The sequence below is a fragment of the Panthera onca genome, chromosome B4 (assembly GCF_046562875.1).
Source record: "Panthera onca isolate mPanOnc1 chromosome B4, mPanOnc1 haplotype 2, whole genome shotgun sequence".
Classification (NCBI taxonomy): Eukaryota; Metazoa; Chordata; class Mammalia; order Carnivora; family Felidae; genus Panthera; species Panthera onca.
This window is the reverse complement of record NC_138345.1, coordinates 54,243,028-54,270,538: the sequence shown is the minus strand read 5'-3', so window position 1 is coordinate 54,270,538 and position 27,511 is coordinate 54,243,028. Positions and strand designations below refer to the sequence as shown.

Genomic DNA, 27,511 nt, shown 5'->3' with positions numbered 1-27,511 from the left:
ATTTCTTGTCATTTGGGGTGGTTTAGAGCAGTCATGGGAAGTACATTGCTAGTTGGACAAGAATTCCAGAAGGAGAGGTTATGAAGTTTGAAAGTGTCCCCCAGTTGTCTTCATTATGCCTCCCTGTGTCCCATGAAGTGAGACCTCTGCCTTAGGACATCCTACCTAGATTTTAAGGCCTGAGTATGATGCCTTCAAAAAAGTGGGGATTCTCTAACTGGGCATGGGTGGTTCATTACATATAACCCAAGGCAACCTGATAGTTTCAAGACAAGTGTCCTCAAAAGGAAACAATTCTTTATCACCCTGTGTGAATCATACTTGCCAGGCATTATCTGTGGTCAAAGTTTTATCACAGTTGGTTTTTCTTCCACACTTTACATTTTGCTTGCCTTCTACAGGGAAGATGATACCATTTATATATTTACATTAGCTGGGTTTATAAAGATTGCTTGGCTACAAAGTGTATACTCAAAATCAAGTAGATAAGAATATTTGATTATGTGCTCTTTCAGATTTCTCTTCTCTGTTTATACAATTGTTCAACAAATATTTTTTGTGCACCTAACTCACAGTCTAATGGAGGAGACTGGCAGCTGACCTAAAATGTTGATATATTAGAATAAATGGCACATGGGGTAAGCCGGGTGCTAGGAGACTCATAAGGGTAAGGGTGAGGGCAGCATAAGTGTCAAGGGAGACTTCCTAGGGAAGCAACTTCTGAGCTGGGAACTGAAAGAGAAGTGGGGGTTAGCTATAGGAAGAAAACAAGGGGGCATTAGAGGCAAGGGGATAGGGTCAGTGTAGAATTTCATGGCTGAATGCAGGAACTGGGCAGGAGATGAGGTTGGAGGAATCAGTAACAGGTAAGACTATGAAGGAAGGGCATTGGTGAACCACAAGAGGTTTGGAAGCCTGGGGGTGGGTGGAGACACATCAATCACATTCATTGTGCAGAAAGTTCCATGGGTTAATTGACCTTCCTTATTGGTCAGATGTGTTTGTTGGTACATCATAACATTGGAACTGGTAAATGGCAAATAAGGAATCTAGATGGATTTGTAGATGGAAGTCCAACCAATACCAAGCATACCTTCTGATAATGTATAAAAAATATTTTTCAATTCTGACTTGATTATTCTGTCTTTACAAACCTCTGACAACATTTGCTAAAAATTCTCTCAAAATCAAAGCCTGAGTAGAGAGGAAAGTGAGGGCTGCATGACTTTGTGTTCTCTGTTTTCCACTACTTTTCTGGGGCATTGCTGTGAATTGTTCATCCAAAACTTATTCTCCTTGAGGAGGGGCCATTTGAATAGCAGCAGGGGAGGAGGCGAAAAGAAGAACCACATGTGGTGTACATTAATTAAGAAAATATATTTAGTATAGTCAGACAATGGTTTGTGGGAGTTAAAAATAACTCCTTGTGAAAAATTACTGAGGAGTTACAGTTAGTGTTTTAATACAAGCTCACAGAGCAGGGCAGATTCCAAGGCTGCTGAAAACTGACATCACAGATGGTGCAGGGTGTTTATAGAGCACAGTGAGGCCACTGAGGAGACCATCTGCAGAAATGAGCTCACCTTCTCTCCTAGAAGCCAGAGAGGGAGGAGACAGAGGGAATTGTTTTGGTTGTGAGCTATGAGCTAGGTGACTTATTTCTTTTCTCTCTACCCCTCATACTCTCTTAACTGTGGACATAAAACATGTGGTAAATTTTTGTTTGGTTGTTTTGGGTGAGGTTTATTGAATGTCAGAATTCACAAAATGGCCTTTCTGTCTCTTCTCCCTTTCATGGACCCTTGGTTGGCTGCTTCATCCATTTCTCCAGTGTTTTCTCACCAGACAGCATGTTTCTCTCTTTCATACTGGTGTTTATGAAGGCCCTGCCCCTTTCTCCCCTTTCATGTCTTCTCACAGCACCCCATGTGGGCCTAAGTGGGTAAAGAAAAGGGTTGGAGTGTATATTTTTTGCCATCAGTACAGCTAAATGAATGATACAGAATGAGGAGAAAGGGGGCCATAGTGACGTCTGACATTGGCTAGCTGATTTGGAGGCTAAGGGTTTTAAGATTGGGGGACCAATATTTGTATTTTAAATTCAGATGGTATTTAAAATATGGTTCTATAACTGCAATGAGGCCCTCTCGTCTGTGAATTAATGTGTCATAACTCATGTTCAAGTACCACACAAACATCCATGGTGTGAATTATTACACAATAAATTCAAACCCTGTTGTGTCTTACAGCTTAATTAGTACATGAAGCTACATGAGTTAGTTGAACCCATGTGAGATTACGTCATATGGTGTGTAAAAATGGAAATGTTGGGAAGTATTTTGCAGTTTTTCAGGGGAGAAAGCAGGGTTGACTTTTCTATGATGTCTTTAGTGTCAGTTTCTATATTTGTGCTCAACAAGTGATGTTGGACTTCTGAGCTTTTGTTGCCTGGTTGAACACAATTGTTCAGTATGAATTTATTGTTTATTTAGGCATTATGGAGGGATGACAGACACCAGAAGAAATACAAAACAGCATCTTTGAAGCCTGACCAATGGACTGTGGCAGCCCCAAGTCAACTTAGCTTAATTCAGCCTCACCAAACATGATCCCAGACTGATCCCAGACTACATGGGCTTGATACAGCTGTCTGATCCTAGAATCTTCTTCAATTCCAGCTAGAATGCTGTATCAGATACTTCGCAGATTTTTTCAAAAGCTGGTACGCAAAAATATGCCAACAGAGCATGGGATTCAAGTTAACATCCACTTGAGCACTCTGGATTTAGTTGCCCTCGGTGTGGGCCGCACAGTGGGTATAGGTGTGTATGTCCTGGCTGGTGAGGTGGCTAGCAGTCAAGCAGGGCCATCCATTGTGATCTGCTTTTTGGTGGCTGGCCTAACTTCTGTGTTGGCTGGGCTGTGCTATGCAGAGATTAGTGCCCGTACCCAGGTTCCCCATTCTGGCTCTGCATATCTCTACAGCTTTGTCACTATAGGTGAACTCTGGGCTTTCCTCAGTGGCTGGAACCTCATCCTCTCCTTTGTTGCTGATACAGCCATTGTGGCCTGTGCCTGGACCTTAGTTTTTGCCAACCTGTTTGGGAACCAGATCACTCAGACCCTTAATGAGAACATCTCACCTCATGTTCCCCAAGTACTTGCAGAATATCTAGGCTTCATTGTTGTGGGCCTAATGTTGTTGCTCATCGAATTGCAGACTCTGCCATTTGATACATTTTTCCTGGTTGCCAAAGTGATTACATTGGTGAAACTTTTGGTTCTTGGTTTTTTCATCATCTCTGGCTTCATTAAGGGAGACCTGCAAAACTGGAAGCTCACAGAAGACGACTATGTAAAAGCTGGACTCAATGACACCTCAAGCTTGGGCCCTCTGGGCTCTGGAGGATTTGTGCCATTTGGCTTTGAGGGGATTCTCCGTGGAACAGCTACCTGTTTCTATGCATTTATAGGTTTCAGCATCGTTCTTACAACAGTCAAGAAAGAGCAGAATTCTCAGTGTTCCATCCCCATGGGCATTATGATTTCACTGTTCATCTGCTTTGTGCTGTATTTTGGTGTCTCCTCAGCACTTACGCTTATGGTGCCTTACTATCAGCTTCAACGTGGGAGCACCTTGCCTGAGGCATTTTTCCTTATTGGCTGGGCACCTGCGTACTATGTTGTAGCTTTTGGATTTTTCTGTAGTCTTTCTGCCAGCCTTTTGAGCTTTATGTTCCCCATTCGTCGGTTGATACACATGATGGCAAAAGATGGCCTCCTGTTCCCTGTCCTTGCTAGAGTGCGTACTGGCTCATACTCCCGCATCATGGCTTCTGTGATATTTAGTATTATTGCAGCAAACATGGCATTCTTCTTGGAACTCACTGATCTTGTGGACCTCAGGTTACTTGAGTCTCTGCTAGCTTACTCCCTGGTTGCTCTTTGTGTTCTCATCCTTCGATATCAGCAGAGTGGAGGAAATGAACCAATGGTTCAGGAGGAGAGTGGACTGGCAGCAGAAATGCTAACTCTACAAGGACTACTTTTTCCAGGCAGCTCCTCCCCAACTCCACTCTCTGGCCGGGTTGTCCGTGTTTGCTCCTCACTGCTTGCTCTGCTGCTAATTCTTCTTTGCTTGGTGCTGGCCCAGTGGCCAATTCTGCTTTCTGGAGACCCAGTGTGGATTTCAGTGGTTGTGCTGCTCCTGGTGCTCATCACTGGGCTTACTGGGGTCATCTGGAGACAGCCTCAGAGCTCCAGTTCCCTTCACTTTAAGGTCCCTGCTCTGCCTCTTGTCCCACTACTGAGCATCTTCATGAATGTTTACCTTATGATGCAGATGACAGCTGCCACCTGGGCCCGATTTGGTGTCTGGATGCTGATTGGGTTTGCTATCTATTTCAGCTATGGGATCCAGCACAGCCTGGTCTATTAACCCCACCTAAGTTAAGGCCAAAATCGTAGACCTTGAACTCAGCAGTGCCAGTACATATTCTGTTTGATAAAATAACACCTGAATGCAGTCTGGTCCCTTTGCATAATAGTAGAGAGTATTTTTGAGCACATAGAAAGTTAGGTCTCCCATGGGATGCTGATGTGGGGGAACACTAATAGAGCTCTGTATTTATTGTGGAATGAAGGATGTGGCTTTGCTCTTTCTTCTTTATTATTTCTTACTTGTATATTTGTTAATTATGTCTATAGTTGTTTACTGGCTTTTAAAAAAATATTTAAAAAACTAGGGGTGCCTGGGTCTCTCAGTCAGTTAAGCATCCAACTTTCATTCAGGTCATAATCTCACAGTCCGTGAGTTTGAGCCCCATGTCAGGTCTGTGCTGACAGCTCAGAGCCTGGAGCCTGCTTCAGATTCTGTGTCTCCCTCTCTCTCTGAACATACCTTACTTGTGCATGCTGTCTCTCTCTCTCAAAAATAAATAAATATTAAAAAATTCTTAAATTATTTTCATTTTATTTGGTTAAATATTCAGTAGCTGGGGGAGGGGACCTGGTTGGCTCAGTCAGTAGAGCATGCAACTTTTGATCTTGCAGTGGTGAGATTGAGCTCTTCATTGAGTATAGGGATTACTTTAAAACACATCCAGTAGTATAATTACTGGATTGTATGGTATGTATTTTAATTTTTTGAGGAAGCTCCATACTGCTTTCCATAGTAGCTGTACCAATTTACATTCCCACCAACAATGCGTGAGGGTTCCTTTTTCTCAATTTCCTCAACAACACTAGTTATTTTGTATTTTTTATTTTATCCATTCTTACAGGCGTAAAGATATATCTCACAGTGCTTTTAATTTACATTTTCCTGATGATTAGTGATGCTAGTACCTTTTCTTATGTCTTTGGCCATCTATTCCTTCTTTGGAAAAATTCAATTCATGTCCTATGCTGAACTATTTTTTTAATTTTGATTTCTTACTTGGATTATTTGTTTTTTTGGTGTTGAGTTATATAAGATATTTATGTATTTTATATTAAACTTTTTTTTGGATCTATCATTTGGAAATATCTTCTCCCATTCAGTAGGTTGCCTTTTTGGTTTGTTTATGGTTTCCATTTCTGTTGCAAAAGCTTTTTAGTTTCATTAATTTGAAAAGATATATGCAACCCTACGTTTATTGCAGCATTATATACCAAAACCAGGAAATGAATGCAACCAAAGTATCCAAGTATCTATTGATATATGAATGGATCAAGAAGATGTGAGATACACACACACACACACACACACACACACACACACACACACAATGGAATATTACTCACCCAATACACACAGTGGAATATTACTTGGCCACTAAAAGGAATGGAATCTTGCCATTTTTAATAACATGGATGAACCTACAAAGTATAATGCTAAATAAAATAAGTCAGTCAGAGAAACAAATACCATATGTTTTCACTCTATGTGGAATTTAAGAAATAAAACAAACTTTAAGGAAAATAACACATAAAAAAATAAAAAAAATCCACTCCAGACTCCTAAATACAGGAAAAAAAAATACTGGTGGTTGCCAAAGGGGAGGTAAGCAGGGGAATAGGTGAAATAGATAAAAGGAATTAAGAGCACACTTGTCTTTTTTTTAAATTTTTTTAATGTTTTTATTTATTTTTGCGACAGAGAGAGACAGAGCATGAGCAGGGGAGGGGCAGAGAGAGAGGGAGACACAGAATTGGAAGCAGGCTTCAGGCTCTGAGCTGTCAGCACAGAGCCCGATGCGGGGCTCTAACCCACAGACTGTGAGATCATGACCTGAGCCGAAGTCGGATGCTTAACTGACTGAGTCACCCAGGCGCCCCAAGAGCATGCTTGTCTTGATTACACTGAGAAATGTGTGGAATTGTTGAATCATTATATAGTAGACATGGAGCATATAATAACCCTGTATATTAGAAATAAAATACCTAGAAAAAAAACTGAAATAAAAAAGATGAAAATGGCCTCTGACATTAATGAGGCTATATTTTATTTTATTTATTTTAATTATTATTATTTTTTAAATTTACATCCCAGTTAGTTAGCATATGCTGCAACAATAATTTCAGGAGTAGATTCCATAGTGCCCCTTACCCATTTAGCCCATCCCACCTCCCACAAACCCTCCAGTAACCCTCTGATTGTTCTCCATTTTTATGAGTCTCATGTTTTGTCCCCCTCCGTGTTTTTATATTATTTTTGTTTCCCTTCCCTTATATTCATCTGTTTTGTCTCTTAAAGTCATCATATGAGAAGCCATATAATATTTGTCTTTCTCTGACTAATTTAACTTAGCATAATACCCTCCAGTTCCATCCACGTAGCTGCAAATGGCAAGATTTCATTCTTTTTGATTGCTGAGTAATAATCCATTGTATATATACACCACATCTTCTTTATCCATTCATCCATCGATGGACATTTGGGCTCCTTCCATACTTTGGCTATTGTTGATAGTGCTGCTATAAACATTGGGGTGCATGTGTTCCTTTGAAACAGCACACCTGGATCCCGTGGATAAATAACTAGTAGTTCAATTGTTGGGTCCTAGGGTAGTTCTATTTTTAGTTTTTTTGAAGAACCTCCATACTGTTTTCCTGAGTGGCTTCATCAGCTTGCATTGCCACCAACAATGCAAAAGAGATCCTCTTTCTCCGCATCCTCACCAACATCCGTCATCGCCTGAGTTGTTAATGTTAGACATTCTGACAGGTGTCAGGTGGTATCTCATTGTGGTTTTGATTTGAATTTCCTGATGATGAGTGAAGTTGAGCATTTTTTCATGTCGGTTGGCCATCTGAATGTCTTCTTTGGAGAAGTGTCTATTCATGTCTTTTTCCCATTTCTTCACTGGATTATTTGTTTTTTGGGTGTTGAGTTGGATAAATTCTTTATAGATTTTGGATACTAACCTTTTATCTCATATGTCATTTGCAAATCTTCTCCCATTCCGTTGGTTGCCTTTTAGTTTTGCTGATTGTTTCTTTCACTGTGCAGAAGCTTTTTATTTTGATGAGGTCCTAGTTGTTCATTTTTGCTTTTGTTTCCCTTGCCTTTGGAGATGTGTTGAGTAAGAAGTTGCTTCGGCCAAGATTAAAGAGGTTTTTGCCTGCTTTCTGCTCGAGGATTTTGATGGCTTCCTGTCTTACATTGAGGTCTTTCATCCATTTTGAGTTTATTGTGTATGGTGTAAGAGTTTATTTCATCCATTTTGAGTTCATTGTGTATGGTGTAAGAAAGTGGTCCAGGTTCATTCTTCTTCATGTCTTTGTCCAGTTTTCCCAGCACCACTTGCTAAGGAGACTATTTTTATTCCATAGGATATTCTTTCCTGCTTTGCAAGGATTAGTTGGCCATACATTTGTGGGTCCATTTCTGGGTTCTCTATTCTGTTCCATTGATCTGAGTGTGTTCTTGTGCCAGTACCATACTGTCTTCATGATTACAGCTTTGTAGTATAGTTTGAAGTCTGGGATTGTGATGCCTCCTGCTTTGGTTTTCTTTTTCAAGATTGCTTTGGCTATTCAGGGTCTTTTCTTGTTCCATACAAATTTTAGGATTATTTTTTCTAGCTCTGTGAAGAATTCTGGTGTTATTTTGATAGGGATTGAATTGAATATGTAGATTGCTTTGGGTAGTATTGACATTTTAACAATATTTGTTCTTCCTATTCAGGAGCTTGGAGTCTTTTTCTATTTTTTTGTGTCTTCTTCCATTTCTTTCATAAGCTTTCTATAGTTTTCAGCATATAGATTTTTCACCTCTTTGGTTAGATATATTCCTAACTATTTTATGGGTTTTGGTGCAATTTTAAATGGGATCAATTCCTTGATTTCTTTTTCTGTTGCTTCATTGTTGGTGTATAGGAATGCAACCGATTTCTGTGCATTGATTTTATATCCTGCAACTTTGCTGAATTCATGAATCAGTTTTAACACTTTTTTGGTGGAATATTTTGGGTTTTCCATATAGAGTATCATGTTATCTGTGAAGAGTGAAAGTTTGAACTCCTGGCCAATTTGGATGTCTTTTATTTTTTTGTGTTGTCTGATTGGAGAGGCTAAGACTTACAATACTATGTTGAATGACAGTGGTGAGAGTTGTGACAGGTCCCTGTCTTGTTCCTGACTTTAGGAGGAAACCTCTCAGTTTTTCCCCATTGAGTATGATATTAGCATTGGGTCGTTCATATATGGCTTTTATGATCTCGAGGTATGATCCTTCTATTCCTACTTTCTTGAAGGTTTTTATCAAGAAAAATGCTGTATTTTGTCAACTGCTTTCTCTGAATCTATTGAGAGGATCATATGTTTTTTTTTTCCTTTCTTTTTTTGATGTGATGAATCTCATTGATTGTTTTGCAGATATTGAACCAGCCGTGCATCCCACGTATAAATCCCACTTGGTCGTGGTGAATATATACATACACACACACACACACACACACACACACACACACACACACATATATATATATATATATAATGTATTGTTGGATCCAGTTGGCTAATATATTGTTGAGGATTTTTGCATCCCTGTTCATTAGGGAAATTGGTCTATAGTTCTCCTCTTTAGTGGGGTCTCTGTCTGGTTTTGGAATTAAGGTCATGCTGGCTTCATAGAATGAGTTTGGAAGTTTTCCTTCTATTTCTATTTTTTGGAACACTTTCAGGAGAATAGGTGTTAACTCTTCCTTAAATGTTTAGTAGAATTCCCCTGGAAAGCCATCTGGCCCTGGATGCTTTTTTGGGGGGAGATTTTTTATTACTAATTCGATTTCCTTACTGGGTATGGGTCTGTTCAGATTTTCTATTTCTGTTTCGGTTTCTCTTCCTGTTTCGGTTTTGGTAGTGTATATGTTTCTAGTAATTTGTCCATTTCTTCCAGATTGCCCATTTTATTGGAGTATAATTGCTCATAATAGTCTCTTATTATTGTTGTTATATCTGCTGTGTTGGTTGTGATCTCTCCTCTTTCATTTTTGATTTTATTTGTTTGGGTCCTTTCCTTTCTCTTTTTGATCAAAGTGGCTAGTGGTTTGTCAATTTTGTTAATTCTCTCAAAGAACCTCATCCCTAGTAGTGCTGAGCACCACCTGCTTCCTACCACATGAGAGAGTCTGCTTTTATTAGATTTTCTCTTGTTTGAGCAAGGGAGTTGTCCTTTGGGCAACTTAGCACTAAATAAAAAAAGAAAATCAACAAAAAACTGGAAGAGGCTGAGCTGGGTATGCCCAGTGCTGTCTGTCTCTTCAACTCACTAATGAAAGTCATGGTGAGGGAGGCAGAGGTGGAGTGAGTCCAGGAATAGTTCTCTGCTCAGTGGTGCTCAACCTTCAGCAGGTGTCCCATACCTGGAGGGCTTGTGAAAACAAAAATTGCTGGACCTCACCCCTAGCATTTGGAATTCAGTAGGTCTGGATGGATCCCAAAACTTGTACTTCTAAGAAATTCCCAGGAGATGCTGAGGTTCTAGGGATCACTCTTTGAAAACCAAAGCTCCAGCTGAAGCTCCTCCACATGTAAAGATGAAGTGAGGAAAGCAAAGGTACCTTTGAACACTTACCTTCACTTAATCTAACATTTAGATTAAGATACCATCTTTAATCCTTTCACAGTGAGGAAATCATAGTGAATCATTTCACAATGCATATGTCTATCAAATTACCATAATGTACATGTTAAATATCTTATAATTTTATGTCAATTATACGTTAGTAAAGCTGGAATGAAAAAATAAAATACCACAGTTATCTGAGTGTCTTTATTTTCTTTATTTTGTTCCTGATTGTAGATCACAGGTAAGGAGTGTATCTTTTTTTTTTCTATTAATTTTATTTATTTTGAGAGAGTGAGAGTGAGCGGGGAAGGGGCAGAGAGAGAGAAAGAGAGAGAGAGAGAGAGAGAATCCCAAGCAGTCTCAGACCTGTCATTGCAGAGCCAAAGAGAGGCTTGATCCCATGAACTCTGAGATCAAGACCTGAGCCAAAAGTAAGAGTCAGAGGCTTAGCTGACTGAGCCACCCATGAGGCCCAAAGAGTGTATCTTATTTACTCCCCCAGAGCATCCAGGTGGGCTTCAGGAACATAATGAGTATATAATAAATTCATGTTAAATTGAATTGGGCCTTACACATTTCTCTGGTACAGAAAATTTTTCTTCCTTTCAGGCTAGCACTGTGCTAGTCCTTGAAAACTATTTTCTGGGAGACTTTCTTGACAAAAAACATTTCTCTCCATCCAGAACTATATCTAAAAGTTTATCTAGATCCATACCCCATCTAGAACTGTACTCAGGCACTTCTAGTTTTGCCTTTGTGTAGCTATGCCTGAGTCCTGGTGACTGTCCTGTCTGTTCTATCAGAGTGGAGTCATGTTCAGGGCAAGGAATAGCTTCTCCCCTTCCTGTAGACCCAACAGTAATAACAGTTGTTCATTCAAAGAGCAACAGGGAAAATACGTCCCAGGGCAGGAGAATGCCTGACATGTCCTCCCATGGTCCTGTTCCATCTATTCCCATGGGATGTGGAGAGGGGCCAGAAGTAGTGAAACTGATAGAAGGCCCAACCTGCTCTACCTGATTGCAGGGGATCTTTGAAGATGAGACTGGGTCCAGCCTGGGAAAGTATGCATCTTTCTTGAATCACTCAGGGTTTTATGGTTGGCATAGAAAGGCCAGTGTTTTCTATTATATTTACGTATGGGGTCTTCCATAGGAGGGAGGGATGGGAAGATGCAGGCACTCTTGCTGTGTGCATGGCTGTTTCACTAGGGTTTGGAATGCCTCAGGTGGTCTCCTGCCCAGAAACAGGGAAATATAGAAAATACACTCTCAAAATACTTTTTATCCCAAGAGTTCTCCACTCAACTTGTTAAGTGAAAAGCTGGGATAGACACGTGGTGTATGTTAGGCTGTGAGGCATGGGAGTGATGAATGACAGAATAAAAATCTTATTAGAGCATCCAAATCTCCTACAAAGTGTAAACAGGGCTTGGATTTAGGAGAATAAGTTGCATGTTTGGACTCAAATAAACAGCTATGGGTTTCCATGTTCTTCCTCTCTCCATGTATTTATCTTGTGTCATTGATGAGATTTAAAAACCTCTGAAGAGAAAACACCTCTTTTATGTATTACTTCTTTGTATCTCCAATGCCAACAAAGTGATGATGAAAACATAGCTATCATTTGCTGAGTACTATAGCCTATACTTTTTTTTCCCAAACACTTCACATGATCACCTATTTAATACAAAAGGTGTATGATTTGAGTATTGTTATGCTTACCTTACAAAATTTGAAACTAAGCCTCAGAAAGGTACAAAGTGCAGTGAAGTAATTTGTACAAAGTGAGTAGTGAAGCTAACATTTGTACCAAGGTTGAGCAAAGCTCATGCAACTAACCCCTGAGCTATACTCTTCGTGAAGTAGCAGCTCAGTTAGGGATAGATGATCACTGAAACTTGGTGGTATAGAGATAATTGAAAGACAGTGGATAATGCAAAATAGTGAATAATGAAAAAACAATTTATATTTGTTTTGTGGCATGTAGTCAGAGACACATTCAGTGACAAATGTAAGCTTATACTCATACATTCTCTCATTAACCTTCGCTGTGCCCCACCCTGTAGTCTGGAAAGGGGGAGAGGCTCAATATATTATATTCATAAAGTACCTCATTGACAGTCATGTGTATGTGCCAGATATGTGGACATATATTATTGAATTTGTGTGGAAATAAGCACCAGAGAGTGGGGTACACAAGGAGGAGGGGTACATTTTTCTTGGTAGGACTATAAACATGACCATATTTGTTAGAGTATTTGGGTATGGTGTGTGCATACCTATGTGTATGCGTGTGTGTGTGTGTGTGTGTGTGTGTGTGTGTGTGTGTGTGTGTGTTTGTGTGCATGTACACAAATCCCGAAGGACTTCAACTAGCTATAAAGAACTGGCCTCCTTCCTTTCCTGGCCCTGGTCTGTGAGTTTGTACCAAATCCCGATTTTCACTTTTCATCTCCTTTCAACGGGAACTCAATGAGTTTTCTTCTGTGAAGTTTATGGTGAAGATGCTGGGCTTCTTTGGAGCTCCTATAAATCTCCTACAATCAGAAGAGGTTTGTAGAGAAAGAGAAATAGCAGCCACAAGGCAATCCCTTCCTGTCTTTTACTTTCTAGCCTAATACACAGCCACTTTTGTATGTACACCACCCAGGTAACCATCTCCTCTCCTCCAACCCCCTGACAGAAGATAATAAAAGAAGCCACTTTATTTACTTCTTTACTTCCACGTGAGACTCTCTTTTTGAGTCATCCCAGAAAGAGGAGAATTAAAAATATACTAACTAAGGATACTAGAGTTGACATTATGAGAAACTGGTACTTTGTTAAACTAATTTCATAGAAAGCAATGAATTTAACAGATGCAAGGTAAGAGGAGTTGAATGTCTCTGTTTACATCTTTAGAAAACCTGCAGCAAAACTCCTGGAAGCAGGAGGTGGTATGACCCGCACGTGGTTTGAAGGCAGACACAGAACAGGAACCCCCTCCCCCACCTTCTAATGCCATTGTTGGACTTTTTTATGAGGGATTTTATGACAATCTTTACTTTACATCAGACATTTCACAGCATCTCTTGTCCAGAGAAGGAGAAAATACAAATATTTATTGGCATATAATGTCAGAAGGTGGAGGAAAATTGACTATGGAGATGAAAGGAGGAGAGATTTCTTCCTTTCCCAAGGTATGCAAATCACCTGACTTAATTTGTGTAGAATATGCTTTTCTGTGCTTTGTGATCTTTCAGTGATTATATTAAGAAATAATTTCATTGTTAATAAAGAACACAGTGGAACACAGTGGGGGGAGAAAAGAGATGGGAGACATATAGATGGAGGCATAATGGATATCTTGTCTCATTTGAAACCTACATCCCTTCAGTGTGACCAGGTGCAAAAGAAGCTGGGAATCAGGTCCTGGGTCCTGTTTTCTGTATTCAAAGTCTCCAGCTTTTGCGGCTTTTTCTTGAATTTTACTGGTCTCTGTACTTCACTCTCTATTGATCAAGAGAAGTTCAATATCAAATGATACCAAAAGTCAAGAAATCCTTCTCAGTAGCTATGTCTTTTCCTTGGTATTCCTTCCTCTTAACCTCTGACTACTAAAATTCTGCACAATGATCACAGTCCACTTTAAATATTACCTCCTACCCATGCCTTCCTGGAGAATCCACATAAGAAGAAATTGGGGCGCCTGGGTGGCGCAGTCGGTTAAGCGTCCGACTTCAGCCAGGTCACGATCTCACGGTCCGTGAGTTCGAGCCCCGCGTCAGGCTCTGAGCCCCGCGTCAGGCGCTGGGCTGATGGCTCGGAGCCTGGAGCCTGTTTCCGATTCTGTGTCTCCCTCTCTCTCTCTGCCCCTCCCCCGTTCATGCTCTGTCTCTCTCTGTCCCAAAAAAAATAAATAAAAAACGTTGGAAAAAAAAATTTAAAAAAAAAAAAAAAAAAAAGAAGAAATTTATTTCCTTTGACTTCCTCTACTCCTTTATGTCAGTCTTACCATAGCTCATTGTCCTCATTTGTGTTACTGTATCTTCCCTTTCTCCCTCATTCAACTGTAAGCTTCTGGAGTGGGTAAACTGCATCCTATATATTTTTATATTCCTCCATAGGGCTTAACACAGAGCTAAAGAATTGTTAAATAACTTTCATGCATGGTGTACAGCTGTAGAGAAAGAAGCCATGGATAGAGATGTAGAATAGGGTCATTATGAATATTGATTAAAGGTACTATTAATATAGGTCTGGACATGATACTTTCAGGTATTGATCATATTATAAGGAAATTTTTATCCAACCAGTAGATTTGTTCACATATACCATATTTATTCATAATTCATTCTTTTTGTCATTCAAATATAGGTTTTTTTTCTCTTGGGAAACAGACAATAAGCAAAAAAAAAAAAAAACATAGTTCAAGTAATTACAGAGTATAATAAACATCCAAAGGAAATAATCTTGGTATTGTGATAAAGAATAATAGGAAATATTCTTTAAATAGGGAGGTCTGGAAAGGCCTTTATAGTCACTGTCATATATTTACCCTTCTATGATTATAAGTTAATTCAATTTCTAACCTGAAGAAAAATATAATAAAATTAATAACAGAATGAGAAGAACAGCCTTCCCACCAGGAAACATTTTTGTCAACCCAGCCTTAAGACTGGTTTCTTCTTTAGTCCAACCTCCCAACCTTCCCCCTGCCTTAGGCAGAGAAGAAGTCAGGGCCCTCCCCTTGCCTCAGGATGGATCCTGCCCTCTTTTCTCCAGCCTAGGAGTTGGCAAGCACAACAGGCATTAAGAGATTTTATCTTGCTAGACACATGGCGACAAATCAAAGTGGAAGCTTCTGAAATGATGCACCAGTATGTGAGAAGCTGGGAGAGATGGAGACAGAAGTACACATAGAGAGAGGCAAATTACTGTCATAGAGACTCCCTTTCATCTCCCACCTCTGTCTCAGTGGGTTCTAAGCTCTGTACTCCATAGTGGACCTAGTCAAGATTTTCAGGCTTTGAGTGAGGGGAAAGATATCTCCTGAGTTACTTTGGAGACACCACCCCAAGCCATACCTGGATCCCTACTCCAAGGTTGAAGACAACGAAGGCTGTGAAGAGCATGCAGTCTGCTAACTTCCTGGCAGTCTTCACCTAGTTCTTTCATTTCAGGGTCTTCCTTTGACTACTTTCCTGGCCCCCTCCTCCTGGCACAATTGGTAGTTTTAGTTTCTGTGCCCTGCAGAGCAGTGGTCATATTAGGAAAGGCTTGGGAGTGGGTAACAGGAATGTGAGACTGGCACCTGGAACTTTCACACCTTTACTGAGCCTTGATTCCTGTTGTTAAAAAATAGTTTGGTTGGTAGCTCAAGAGCAAATGTTTCCCTCCTCACAAAGGCCCTGGCCTCCTTGGTAGAGTTGGGGACAAGGTCCTATATATTTCACTCCCTCTACTCTTGCTTCTTCAGTCTTTTGATTCTCCCCTTGCAACTTCTCCCCCACTTCCTCCCATCCTTGTAACTCCTCTTCATTCCCTGTATGGTCAGTTCTTCTTGCTTTCTTTCTGGGGCATTTCATTTCTCTTATTCCTCTCAGCCTTCTTTATCTATTACTCCAACTTTGAAGAGACAGGAAGATGATATTTAAGGGAAGCATCTGTGAGAAAGTGGGCTTTGGACACAGCAAGAGGCATGTTTGGCCAGGCATCAGGAAGATCCTGATAGACACTGAAAAAGTAGCTGAAATTCTTGCTGATCAATCTTCCCTAGTAGATGGGGCTGAGGTGCACATGACAGAGACTTACAAAAAATTTGGTTAGATTAAAGGATCACGCAGCCCTCTTTGCCTTATGTCTAGCCTTAACAATATAATAATTATGAGGACTCATTGGAAGTGGGAGAAGGTTTGTCTGGGAATATGAGTGTCTCCAAGTGCATCCTCTATCCAGTCATAAGGAAAGTGGGGCCATCCACTACTTCTGCAAGTTCACAGTTATCCCAAGGAGTGAGGTACACTTCAGATTTTAAGGAGCAATTTGGTTATCCCAGTCACATATATCTGGTCAAGGTGATAGCCGAATTACCCAATTTTTTGGGAGTCTATCCTATTGTTCAGTTCTTCAAGTAATCAAATGCCCATGGGGTGTTATTGTCCCCATAGAGTGACAAGCATGAAGATTGTCTACACGTGAACTATTGTGGCAAGTATTTGAAGTTTCCCTCAAGTTGTCTAGCTTAGGCAGACAACAAACATTCAAAGAATGTTGATCTAATTAATCAGAACTAGAATTTAACATTCACAAAAGTGTATTATTGAAACATAATTTTTCTCTCTAAAATCACCCTCATTTCCAAAGAGAGCCAAGTTAAGACTACTTTATTTGAAAAACAAGTCCCATTTTAACAGTTTACCTAATTATTTACATAAACTCAGCAAGAATAGTTATTGACCTTATAGATTCTTTCAAACATGATTCACTGCAACTTTTCATAAGGAATCTGTAGATTGAACTTTTAAAAGCCTCTCCAGGCTTGAAGACAAGCCCAATACTTGACATAATACCTGCCTCTAATACCTGTAGATTTGGGTGAATTCTTCTAGAGATCCCCCAAATATCTTGAGGTGTCATGAACCTGCCAGGAAACGATGTTCTTTACTTTCTGTACTCACCTGGTAAGGCTGCTGGGAGCTCTGTAAGGAAGCCATCAGGCCAACACTTCCAAGGGTCTTTATTGGATTCATAAAGTCAACCTTAGTTCATTAAACCTGTCTGGTCATATCTGAGTCTATGCATGTCTCTCTCAAACATGACATTATGTCAAAGCCCTTGTGAAGTAACTAATGTTTCCAGTGGTGTCCCGTTACAAGGAGAACAGATTCTTGTTGAACTTATGCAGACAACTGCAATTGCCATGAAAGAAAAAAATACCAGGAGTTCCTGAGCTCTAGAGTGTTTCAGGTAGAGAGAAAAGCTAAAATTGTTCAATTTTCTCACAAAACAGTATTTTATCATGTCTTAGGTATCTTAAAAGAAAGTCTCTTTAGATCTGATAGACCCGATGTACAGAACCAGCAGTTTCCAACAAGAATCACAAAAACTAATCATCTTCCTCAATTCATACAGTCTCATGTTACTAAGTTTTGTTCTGTTTGAATTAGATTTTCCATTAGTTCCAGAAAGTCTTACCCAGTTTAGTTTTGTGATTTTAAAGATATCAAAACCCTATATCTGTCAAAAATCCTTTACATGAATTTCCTTGAAGACAAAACACATTTTGCAAGAGCATCAGAACAATAAGTATAAATGAACACTCAAAAATGGATATGGTTCAAGATCTGATGAGAGTTCACTATAATGCAGTTGATGAGGAAATCTAGTATTTCCGTGAATGCATTTCCTAATTAGAATATCAAGTGATGACCCTATACCTGAACATATTAAAATTTCAGTAATTTCTGGGCACCTGGGTGGCTTAGTCTGTTGAGTGTCTGTCTTCAGCTCAGGTCATGATATCACAGTTCATGGATTCAAGCCCTGCATTGGGCTCTGTACTGACAGCTCAGAGCCTGGAGCCTTCTTCAGATTCTGTGTCTCCCTCTCTTTTTGTCCCCTCCCCCACCCCCTGCCTTGTTTGCACTCTCTCTCTCTCTCTCTTTCAAAAATAAATAAACATTAAAAAATAAAACTTCAGGAATTTCCTATATTTTCTAGAACAGTTACAGTATGTACCCATACAACACAACCTAAGAAGGTTTATTATCATTGTGTTTGATAATGCTTCCCATGTAATTAACACACCAAATGAACCAGCCTGATTAGTCAAAAAGACTTAATTGAGAATTCGAATCTTAGGAAATTTGTTCAACCTCAGAAAGTTCTAAAGCACACACCTAAATAGGATTACAGATCATTATAAAACTTAATATTTAATTATCTATTTAATGAAGCTGGCAATAAGAGCTTCTCCATAAAGTTTTATGGTTGTTAGCATAACTTAGCTCCTTTACTATTGAGAAGTTTTAGTTCTCTTAAGTAATCAAAGAGCAAATAAATGCAAAACATAGAAACATTGGTTTTTTGGCAGACAAAGGAAACAAAAAAAAAAATCTTCTATAGAATTTCTTATTAAGAGCAGAGCAACAATCCAAGAAAACTTTGCCTTTTTTTAAATTTAAATTTTAGTTAACATACTGTGCAATATTGGTTTTAGGATAGAATTCATTGATTCATCACTTACATACAACACCTAGTGCTCATCACAGCTGCTCTCTTTATTACCCATCATCTATCTAGCCCATCCCCCACCCACCTCCCTCCAACAACTCTCAGTTTGTTCTCTATCATCAGGAATCTCCTGTGGTTTGATTCCCCTACCTTCTCTCCCCATCTTCCCATATGTTCATCTGTTTTGTCTCTTAAATTCCACATATGAGTAAAATAATATATTTTTGTTTCTCTGATTGACTTATTTCACTTAGCATAATTCATTCTAGCTCTATCCATGTCATTGCAAAAAGCAAGATTTTATTCTTTTTGATGTTTCAGTAATATTCCACTGTGTGTGTGTGTGTGTGTGTGTGTGTGTGTGTGTATTCTCACATCTTCTTTATCCATTCATTACTCAGTGTACATTTGGGATCTCTCCATAGTCTGGCTATTGTTGATAATGCTGCTATAAATGTCGGGGTACATGTATCCCTGCAAATATGTATTTTTGTATCCTTCAGGTAAATACCTAATAGTTTAATTGCTGGATCATAGGGTAGTTCTATTTTCATTTTTTGAGGAACCTCCATATTGTTAAGAATGGCTGCACCAGTTTGCATTCCCACCAACAGTGCAAGAAGTTTCCTCTTTCTCTGCATCCTCGCCAACATCTGTTTTTCTCTGTGTTGTTAATTTTAGCCATTCTGACAGGTGTGAAGTGGTATCTCATTGTGGTTTTGACTTGTATTTCCCTGATGATGAGTTATGTTGAGCATCTTTTCATGTGTCTATTAGCCATCTGGTTGTTTTCTTTGGAAAAGTGTCTATTCATGTCCTCTGTCCATTTCTTCACTGGATTATTTGTTTTTTGAGTGTTGAGTTTGATAAGTTCTTTATAGATGTTAGATATTAACGCTTAATCAGAAATGAAAACATCTTCTCCCATTCCATAGGCTGCTTTTCAGTTTTGTTGATTGTTTTCTTTGCTGTGCAGAAGCTTTTTATCTTGACGAAGTCCCAATAATTCATGTTTGCCTTCAGCAATGTGTCTAGTAAGAAGTTGCTGCAGTTGAGGTCAAAGAGGTTGTTACCTGTGTTCTACTCTAGGATTTTGATGTGTTCCTGTCTTACATTTAGGTCTTTCATCCATTTTGAATTTTTTTTTTGCATATGGTGTAAGAATGTCGTCCAGGTTCATTCTTCTGCATGTAACCATCTAGTTTTCCCAACACCATTTGTTGAAAGTACTATCTTTTTGCATTGGATATTCTTTCCTGCTTTGTCAAAGATTAGTTGACCATAAGATACCTAGGAAGAAACCTAACTAAAGTGGTAAAATATATGTACTCTGAAAACTACAGAGCACTTATGAAAGAAACCATAGAGGAAACAAAGAAATGGAAAAGCATTCCATGCTCATGGATTTGGAAGGACAAATATTGTTAAAATGTCTATACTACCCAAAGCAAATTTTTATCTCTCCTATTTTGAATGACAGTCTTGCTGGATAAAGAATTCTTGGCTGCATGTTTTTTCCAATTCAGCACATTGAATATATCCTGCCACTCCTTTCTGGCCTGCCAAGTTTCTGTGGATAGGTCTGCTGCAAACCTGATCTATCTTCCCTTGTATGTTAAGGACTTTTTTTCCCTTGCTGCTTTAATGATTCTTTCCTTGCCTGAGTATTTTGTGATTTGAATTTGACAAAGTTTGATATCCCTTGTTGATGTCGGTTTTTGTTGAATGTAATAAGAGTCCTCTGTGCTTCCTGGATTTTGATATCTGTGTCTTCTCCCTGGTTAGGAAAGTTCTCCACTATAATTTGCTCACATAACCCTTCTACCCCTTTTTCTCTCTCTTCATCTTCTGGGACCCCTATGTCTAATGTTGTTCCTTTTTAATGATACCCTGATTTCTCTAATTCTTAAATCATGCTCTTTTGCTTTAGTCTCCTTCTTTTTTTTTTCCTGCTTCATGGTTCTCCATAAATTTGTCCTCTATATCACTGATTTGCTGCTTTACTTTATCCATCCTTGCCACCGTGGCCTCCATTCGAGATTGCAGTTCAGTTATAGCATTTTTATTTCATCCTAACTAGCTTTTATCTCTGCAGAAAGGGATTCTAATATGTTTTCACCCCAGCTAGTATTCTTATGATCATGATTATAAATTCTGTTTCAGACATCTTGCTTGTATCTGTGTTGGTTAATTCCCTGGCTGCCATTTCTTCCTGCTCTTTCTTTTGGGGTGAATTCCTTTGTTTCATCGTTTTGAAGGAAGAAAAGAAATAAGGTAAAAAAATAAAATTAAAAAAATTAAAACAACACACAAAAAAAATCAAATAAATGATGGTAGATCCTAGGTGTGTTTTGCTCTGGTTGTTGAAAGGAGCTTGATAGATTAGAGAAAAAATGGAAAGATAAAAAACAAACAAACAAACAAAAGAAAAGGGAAAAAAAAGAAAGAAAAAAATGAAAATTATAAAAAATGAATACAATGAAATAGAATACGATGAAATGATGGAAGTAAAATAGTATTTGAAAAATTTGCAAAAAAAGTAAAAAAGTATAGTAGAAAAAATTAAAGAAAATACTTCTAATAAAAATGGAAAATAAAAATAAATTTTTTCTCTTTCCATATTTGAGAATAAGAAAAGAAGAGAAAAGAAAAGAAAAGAAAAGAAAAAAAAAGAAAATTGAATAGATGGACCAGCAAAGAGACTGAAATACGATTGAAATTACATCGCTTTCCCCTAGAAGTCAAACTACGAAGCATTGTATAGTCCATAAACTATGGAGGCAGAGAGACTTGTGGTGTTCCTGAAGAGTGATGTTGGCTCAGTTGTGCAGGGCTTAGTGTAAGGACTCTGTTCTCCACTAGATGGCGCTGCTTAGGTTACTGTGGTGGATTGTAGTGGCATATGTAGGTGTGTATGCGCATGCGCAAGAAAGGTGAAAATAGTGTCACCCAGCTACCCATTCTGTAGTATCAGAACTCTGTGCTCTCGCTGACCAGCAATCACACACCCCTCCTTTGTCTCTGACTTCCATCCACTCCCTGCTTTTACACTATGACCAAGCAATCAGGTTGTCAGGCAGCATCCTCCTCCTGAGCTTTATCTCAGATGCAGCTGTGTTTCCTAACCCCTCACTTCTGAGGGACTGCAGCTTTGACCATCTCAGACCTTCTGGGGGAGAGTCTCACTGAGCAATGGCCAGGTGCCAGCCACACCCAGGAAAGTTCTCAGGACTGAGCTTCTGCCAGTGTCCAGAGACTGTGGCAGGAGGGCCAGCCCGCCCTGGAAAAAGTTCACACGATTGTGTAGCCGCAGCATTTCAGGGATTATGGAAAATTACAACACACATCTGGCACCAGGCTTCCCCCCCCTTAACGTCCTCATTCTAGCACCAGCCAATGTGGCTGTTTTCTGGGGTCTGCTGGGAACTTTGCCTGTGGGATGGCCTCACAGCCTCTACCAAATGTCCTCCCAGTAGGGGAACTGCCTCTCCCCATGTGGCCCATGGACCCCTCAGACATCACTCTCCACTCTTGGGGATTCACCCTTCCCATCAGAGCTCCACCAGGTATCGATCTGCAGAGTTTCAGACTCTGCGCTCCCTGTTTATAGAGTCTTAATGGAATTTAAACCCTCTCCTTTCTCCTTTTTCCCTTTTTTGTTCAGTCCTTGTGTACTCTTTCTTTTCTCTCCAGCTGTTTTCATACTCTACTGCCATCTTCATCCTCTCTCTGAAAGCAAAATAGTTCCCTACCCTCCGTGGCTTCTCTCTCCCCCCAGTTCTCCTCTCTGTGCTGCACACTGCTGAATTCTCTGGTTCAGGTTGTGAAGATTGTTGTGTTAATCCTCAATCCGTTTTCTAGGTGTGCAGGATGGTTTAGTGTTGATCTGGCTGTATTTCAGGGACGAGAGATGCAAAAAAACTTCTGTGCTGTTCCACCATCTTGGCCCCTCTGCCTAAAATTATTATATTAATGCAGATAATGCTACATATGTATCTATTTCAATTAAACCAACAAACTTCAATTAGCTTTAATATGGAATATGTTGTACCTGTCTCCACTAAAAGTTAATCAATTTGTTCCCAACTGGCAATTTTTACCTAGGGCACCTGTGGGGAAATCTGCAGTGGGCAGTTCAAGTTCTGTGCAGCCCATGAATGCCTTCATGTTAATTTGGGAGGTGCTTTATCTTGAACCTCATGAGGAAGGGACCCAACAGTTTAGGTGTTTTTGCTCCTTGATAGTGAGGGTAGGAGAAACAGGCACCAATCATGCCCCAGGCATTGGGGATGGGGCCCATTATCCAAGCTGCACCCATGCTGGTGCAGGAAGAGGAAGAGGAAGAGGAAGAGGCCAGCGTGAAAGGGTACCTCTTGAAAGGCCAGAAGTAGATTCAAATATTGGTATAACATTTCTATATTCTTTTGGTCTCCTGTCCCTCCTCCTGCAAAACAAGAATTTTTTTTTTCATGATTGTTTTCAGGCCTATGCACCTTTTATTTAAAATATGTTCTAATGTATTTTCTTTGGGAAGAGAAGTGTCCTCATATTCCTGGGAGAAAGTTCGGAAAGAACACGGTGGAAACAAAACTATGATTACATGAAGCCCAGGGTGCCTCTGTTGGCATCCCTTTCCCCCCAAAAGTTGGGGCATTGCCAACTGAACCAAATGGCATCTTAGTTTCTGGTTCCTCCCCCAAAGTCAGAGTTCAATGACTGAACCAAAGGACTCCCTAGACACGCTGAGGGACCCAAACCTAAACCACCTATTGGAGACAACCCAATGGGAGGAAGAGATCCAAGAAAGCCATTTTATGGCCATCTATCCTCTGAGCTTAACATACATGACAAGGTGGTGTCACAATAAAGATTATCTCCTTCTTTGTCATAGGTTCCTGCTTGTATTCTTTCCCATTATTCCAAATTTGGCCCAGTGAGCTACTGGGTGGGATAGAGATGGAACTTCCCAATATGGACAAAGTTAACACTACACAACACAATGCCTGCACACACACCAAAACGATCTCCAAATTCCAAATAAATTAATAATTATTGAAACAACTTTTAGTTTTTCCTCAAAGCCATGCCTTTTGAATGGGAAAAACATGAACAAGTAAACAAAAACACATAGTGCTTCATGAATGAGAAACGTGTGTAGGTGTGCACTCCAAGGGATTTACATAGCCCAGAAGCTCCTCAACTTCCCCAAATGCTACTTTTCTTTCTAATCCAACCAAAATGAAAACTTGGCAGAGAACATGGGTCTGGAAGCAACAGTGAGGTTCCCAGAGACAAAAAATAGTCTAGGCAGCTGCAGGAACAGACCTTCAGATTCCCTCCCTGAGAACAACTAGCCTGGAATAGCTAATTTCCTGAAGCTGTCCAAGTTACTAGTCCAGAAACCAAGAAGAAAGCTTTGGTCTGCTACTGGCCAATGGCTCCACCTTAAGATTCTGGGGGAATTGGATACCACAGGGTCATTGGCTTCTGGCTGGTTCAACAAAATTTGTTACTGAAACCAAATCTCAGCTTCCCATTGCTCCAAAATCCAATATTCAAGACAAGAATTTTGATTGGAAATGGATATGAGCTTTATTCAGGAGTTCAGCTAGCTGGAGAGAAGAGGAAATCTTATTCAAAGGCCAACTCTGAGGTTGCTGCCTGGCCCAGAGGTTATTAAAGGAGCTTAGGGCAGTTAATAAGAAAAAGTAGTACAGTGTCCCTAACATTTTCTGATTACATGTATACTCAATGGTACCAGCTACAGATGTTATCTTGGTGCTAAGAGGTTGTGCAAGGGTGTCTGATTCCTTGGTGTGGAGAATGGGGTTGTACAACCGTCTCTGGATTATTTTTCATGATGTTCAGAAGGCTCTGTTCTTTTCTAGGAAAGGATGCATGATCAATAGGTATACAGAAAAAGGTTAGTTGATCAATCATGGGGGCTCAGAGTGCTGGCTAAAGCTAGAAGAATAGGAGGACAATTTTCTCTGGCATGGCTCCCTGGTGATAATTAGCACTTCATTTCCTTCTGATAGGTAGGCTCGGTGCTCCATTGTGAACATTTGGACCTTCGTCAGCTGCATCAAGGCTTATTATGGAAAACTCAACCTGCAAAGGGGCAAGAGTCATGATGTAACAGGGGGGTGGGGACCTGGATTGCGGCAGGGGAGTCCTATGGAGCCAGCCAAGACAGGATCAAGTTTCCCTAGGTATGCCTAACTGAGAGTCTGAGAGTGAAGGAGACTGGGTTTCTCTTTCAGGGACAGCAGGACTGGAAGGTAGCTGGGGAGATGCTCAAAACAGGGGCTGGGGAATGGAATGGGGTCCCTTTTCATGTGTGGACACATTGCTTATGGAAGCTTTACCTGTTTTTTAATCCTCAGAGAATCATTAGGTAAATTTTATTAACCTCAGCTTACAGGTGATGAAACTTAGGCTCAGAGAGGTTATGTCAAGTGCCCAAGATAACACAGCATATTAAGAGTCAAATCAGGATTTGAACTCAGGTCCTTGACTGCTGAGCTCTTGCTCTTTCCACCACACCACTGAGAAGAAGGTCTTACTCTTTTATGTGTCTGCCTAGGCTGCAGGCTGTGGGATGGGAGTGGGGTGGGAGGTGGCAGATAGGTGCTCTAAAATGTTAGTTGTGTGAAGGAATTAATTATCTGTGCAGGTTCCCCTTCCATGGTTGGGCTAGAGTCCTAGACACTCAGGAAGGGGAATATAGCAAATGGGTTCCACTGTGGGCCAAGAAACTATAAATAGGTTTCCTGTGGGTTTCCATGTTTTCTCCTGGACATTTTTGATCTCTAGAATCTAGAGGACTGGGCTCTGGATCCTTACAAGAAAGGAATAGAGTGGCATGCATATGTACATAGGTATATTTGATGAGCATATGAGAGTGTATAAGTTTGGGTGTGCATGCCTGCTTGTAAATGTATGAGTTTGTGCTACCTCCTGAGGCTGGGATGACCAGAATCACACTGAAAACCTCTATCTCTAGTCAGTACTACCCAGACAGGTCCAAACCAAGTTCTTGTCTCTTGAGTACTCTGAGAAGGCCATGTATGCATTCTTTCTGAGTTTCACACAAGCTATCTTTCAACCATTTGTTCTGGCAAGTTCTTACTGAGTCTAACTCGAATCTTCTTGTACTGCATTCCAGATAAGCCCAGAATGAGTTTGTGAAATGGATCCCAGCACCCCCTCCTCCAAGCATGGAAGTAGTTTCTTCTGGATAGGGACATGGGTACAGAGTGTAGGGACACTGAGAGGATGTGGGCTAAAGCTGGTGGATCACAGATGGGTCAGACATTTCCTGGGAAGGAGGGCCATGATCAACAGGGAAGATTCAGAGAAGCGAGTTCAGAAACCAACGGTTTTCTCTCTGTTTCCCCTGTGACTCCAAGTTCTGCCATGTCAAACAGGGATGAAATTAGAACTGGAAAGTGCTTCCCTGAGTGCAGCTTTGAGGAGCTCTGGAAACACAGCACAAAGAGAAAATGATGAATGAAGAGAAGTTCCTCTTGAAGCTCAGGAAGTAGGAAGAGAGGGTCAGGGGCTGTGGGACTCTGAGGGGCAGAGGGGTGTGTGTGTTGAGGGTGAGGGTGTGCACAGCACAGTGTTTGTGGTGTACGTGTCTGTGTTCTGTGGTTAACAGTCCTGTGTGCACCAGTCATGTATGTAAACATATATTACATGGGGAAGAAAGCTCAGGGACCACTAATTTTCCCTCTGTCTTCCTTGCACTTCAAGCTGTGCAGGGGGGAAACATGAGAAGAGGCTGTGGTAGGAGGGACTAGGTTGGACTGGGAAAGTGCTTCCCTGTCTGCATCTTTGAGGACACTCTGGAAACATAGGGCAAAGAGCAAATGATAAATGAGGAGAAGTTCCTCTTGCAGCTCAGGAAGTAGGAAGAAAAGGGCAGGGGCTGTGAGATTCTGAGGGGAAGAGGGGTGTGTGTGCTGACGGTGAGGGTGTACACAGCATGGTGTTGTGGTGTATATGCCTGTCCTCCATGGCTAAAGTCCTGTGTGCACCAGCCACGTACATAAACATGTATCACATGGAGAAGGGTGTAGCTTTGGCATTGATTTTTTACCTTTTTAATGTATTTTTTTAATTTTATTTTTATTTTATTTTTTTAATTTACGTCCAAATTAGTTAGCATATGGTGAAACCATGATTTCAGGAGTAGATTCCCAATGCCCCTTACCCATTTAGCCCATCCGCCCTCCCACAACCCCTCCAGTAACCTTCAGTTTGTTCTCCATACTTATGAGTCTCTTCTGTTTTGTCCCCCTCCCTGTTTTTATATTATTTTTGTTTCCCTTCTCTATGTTCATCTGTTTTGTCTCTTAAAGTCTTCATATGAGTGAAGTCATGATTTGTGTCTTTCTCTGACTGACTAATTTCACTTAGCGTAATACCCTCCAGTTCCATCCACGTAGTTGCAAATGGCAAGATTTCATTCTTTTTGACTGGCATTGATTTTTTTAATGTTTTATTTATTTTTGAGAGAGACAGAGAGAGCATGAGTAGGGAAGGGGCAGACAGAGAGGGGCACAGAAGATCTGAAAATTTCTCTGCACTGATAGCAGTGAGCCCAAAGCAGGGCTCGAACTCACAAACTGTGAGATCATGACTTGAGCTGAAGTCGGAGGCTCAGCCAACTGAGCCACTCAGGCGCCCCTTGACCTTGATTCTTAAACCATGGGTTGTGCGCTGGCTTCCCACTGGGGCCTATGAAGTGTGATTTTCTGTTATGAGCAGCAGTCAGCACAAATGGGAAGACCCCTGTTCTGGGAAGCAAGAAAATGTGTGTTCAAGTTCTGGCTCTAGTTATCAGTTGGGATCCTGTGAAGCGTCACCTTTGTGAGCTGGAATGTCATCTGACCTTGTGTTCCAGCAGCCCCAGTGCTGGGACCAGAAAAGGGAAGGAGTCTAGAGTGGGTGATGGCATTTCAGGGGCCAAAGAGGATAAGAGATGTCAGTGGAAAAGGCTGCAGAAGGGGGTTCCAGAATTCAGAAACTCCTGAGTTATTGCTGGAGCCAGACTCCCCTCACCTGGACAGCCCAGCCCTTACCCAGATCCTAGGGCCCAGGACTAGCTCTGCAGGGAGAGCCATTCTCTGCTGCCCTCTTGTGGCCCTGAGTTCTTCACAGGTTACCTCTGAGAAGGTTCCCCTCAAGGGCTCAGGGCTGAGTAACTACTCCCGTGGAAATTGCTTATATCACA

The 27,511-nt window shown here is 40.6% G+C and overlaps 1 long non-coding RNA gene and 1 pseudogene across 1 annotated transcript in view; both read left to right on the top strand.

Moving 5' to 3' along the window:
- Window positions 1-27,511, top strand: part of LOC145715613 (uncharacterized) — a 338,798-nt gene that overhangs the window by 305,209 nt on the left and 6,078 nt on the right. The window lies entirely within an intron of this gene.
- LOC132694628 (cationic amino acid transporter 3 pseudogene) lies at window positions 2,475-4,443 on the top strand (annotated as a pseudogene).